Genomic DNA, 3,323 nt, shown 5'->3' with positions numbered 1-3,323 from the left:
TTGCTTCGACTTTGTGTTGTTGATTTTGGTGGAAAGTGGGAGTTCACATACCTTTGATAAAATTTCCCACAATAACAATTTTCAGGCTAATATTGGTATGACTCCTTATGAAGCCCTTCACGAAAGAAAATGCAGGCGCCTCTTTGTTGGGTAAAAGCTGTAGAAAGAAAATTATGTTGATTTAGTCGATGAAACAAATGAGAATAAACAGCTTATTTGAGACAGACTGAGAGAAATGTAGGATATGCAGAGAAACTATTATGATGTCAAGCACCGACCAATTGAGTTTGAAGTCGAGGAATTTGTCTTTCTAAAGGTCAATCCGATGAAGGGTTTTTAGCGAATTGGAAAGTCTGGGAAGTTGAGTAGACGATATGTTGGTTTGTATGAAATCGTGAAGATGATTGTGAAAGTGGCATACATGTTTGCACTACCGGCGCACATGTACGGGGTAAATAAAGTGTTTTATATTTCATTGTTTCATAAATATATTGCTAACAAGTCTAACAAACTTGTTACTGATCCTATTGATATTCAACTTGACTTGACATTTGTTGATGAGCCAAAAAGAATCATGAATTAAGATGTGAAGCAGCTTAGGAGTGGAGAGATTAATTTTATTCGTGTATTATGGAAGCACTAAACTGAAAAATATACTACATGGGAGAAGAAATTAGAATGAGGGAAAAATGTCTGCACCTTTTTAGTTAAGGTTAACACTATATTCTTGTACTTTAAATTTGGAGGATGAAATTTTTATAAGGATGATATATTGTAATAATAAAAATAAAAAAAAGTAATTATCGGAATAAAAAAAGATACTTTTATGGTTCATAACACTTGCTTTGTAGGAGTCATTTGAACGAGGAGCTCCATGCTCATGGGGGTGTCAGAATTGAAGCTATCCCCTAGACCCCTCATTCGAACTCAATGGGGGAAATGAGCGAGAGAGACAGTCGGTTCGTGAGAGATTGAGAGAGTGAGGTGAAAGAAGAAAGAAGCGACAAAATAAGGAGAAGAGGAAGGAAGGACTCGCAGGAGCTTTGAGTGCGGGAGTATATTTAGGGCTTGATAGAGCTAGAACGAGCCTTATTGTTCTGTTTGAGTATATTTAGGGCTTGATGGAGGAATTAAAAATGAAAAAAAAGTTAAGTTAATTAGTGTTATTTTGATTTAAATTATTAACTGTAATTGATTAAGATTAAATGTCTGAAAGCTTACATTTTAAATAAATTAAAATCTTGTTTATATTTGTTTATGGCAAGTTTGGAGAAGACTAAATTCGTAAGAGAACTCATCATAAGAGAAATTCAGGTATAAAGTTCAATTCAAAAAAAATATTTTTTCTTTTCTAATTAATTAATGTTAAAATGAAATGAAAACCCTAACCTTAAAACTTATTTATAATTAAGTTGTTATTAATGTTAGGTGGTGTACTTATGGACTAAATTAACTTGAGAAAAATGATAACAACCAACACTATTTAGGTGTATATATATATATATATATATATATATTACATGTATATGCGCCGCGTACTCATATCAGTTGGTCGGGCATCTGCTTGTCAGTTGTAAGTCCCCTCGAGTCTAGGGTTTGATTCCCCCCGGTAGAGGGTGTGGTACTCGAATTGTTATGTGCATTGGGGATGACCTGAGCTTGTATAATAGCCTTTGGTCATTCCTTTGAAATATATATATATATATAGACACACACACACACACGGGTGCGCACGCGTAATAATAATTCTTTTTATTTACATATGTTTAGAATGTTTCCCACATTTTTTTTAAATGTAAAAGTTCATATTTTTTTTTATATGTTAAATACATGTTTTCTTTTAAACTTAAAATACAAGATAAAAAATAAATAAAAAATTACATATGCTTGCATATGATAGTCATCTCTAGATGATACAAACAGAGGGATAGATTCTACCTGTGCATGTAATTGAAATGGATATGAAAATGAAAATTGTGCCCTACCTTTATGACAGATTGGAAAAGGTTAAGTGTATATTTTCATAAAGTATATGTTTGGTCAGTGAACCTTAAATATGAGAAGTATAACCTAAATTAAAGAAAGAAATTAAAATTAAAATTGTTTACTTCACCGTTTTCTTTTACCGCATAGTCTTTTTCTTTTACTACTATTTTGCAATGCTTTTTAAAATGAAAATTATTATAATTTATAAAGTTTAACTCACTGATTAGTTTTAACTCAAACCATAGTTGTTAACATTTTTATACGAAAACCAGTTGTAGATTAAATAAACCATAGAGAGTATGGGTATAAGCGCTATGGAGCAGAAGCTGATAGGTTTGTTGTTTACTTTACTTTCTGTTTAAATGTAAACATTGATGCAATCTAATGTAAATATGAGTCTTATGAACTATAATGACTTTTTGATGCATTGATTTTTTTTTTTTTTTTGATAAAATTAAACTGTTAGATAGATCTCATTTATTCGACAGTCAGTTCCCGTCTTAGTAATTCTAAGTTCATCTAGCCGGGTCGTGACATGAAGTGGTTCAACTTACTCTCGATTGGGAGTATCATTAGTTTTTCAAACTTACAAAGGCTCTTCTTTACGCAGTTTGCAAGCAACCAGGTACCAAAGAAGAGCGCACATATCCTGTGGTGGATGCAGCAATGACTAAACGAGAGTGCAATCATATATCATCTTGCAACTACTATTATAACATGTTGTGACCAACTATTGCTATTATAGAAAAAAATACAAACAATGTCGCCCAATCATGACTATTATAACTAAACAACTATAATACATATGTGATTATCAATTGTATAAATTTATATTATCTAATTCATGAGAAGAGTAAACATATGTGCTCACAATCACATAACAAATTAATTTGAATGGGCCAAGCTTCATGGTTTTTTTACATTTTATAGGGTTTTTCCATGCAAGAAAAGGTGCACTCTTGTTACTTTTCATTTATATAGGTGAATGATAGATCTTTGTTCCACACCAAGACATAAATTTATCACTCAACTTCCTTGAATCTTTTGGCAAAGAACAATAATATTTTATTATATAAGTAATATACAAAATTTTTTAATTTGAGCTAAAACTACTTGTATACAATCAAAATAAAGGATTGTTCGTGTTCAACTCGTTTATAATTCATTTTTTTAAAAAAGTTATTTGTGTTTCGCTTACTTAACGAATGACTTGAACATGAGCTACTTAACGAGCCGAACACGAGCTGTCACGAACAAATATTTTTGACATCCATTGTCATTTGATTGTTTTAAATGAAAATATGAAAGTTTAGGTGCGAGACATGTAAATACATAGA

Source organism: Phalaenopsis equestris, unplaced genomic scaffold (genome assembly GCF_001263595.1).
Source record: "Phalaenopsis equestris unplaced genomic scaffold, ASM126359v1 Scaffold000002, whole genome shotgun sequence".
In the NCBI taxonomy this organism is placed as follows: domain Eukaryota; kingdom Viridiplantae; phylum Streptophyta; class Magnoliopsida; order Asparagales; family Orchidaceae; genus Phalaenopsis; species Phalaenopsis equestris.
Note: the sequence above shows the minus strand (reverse complement) of the source record.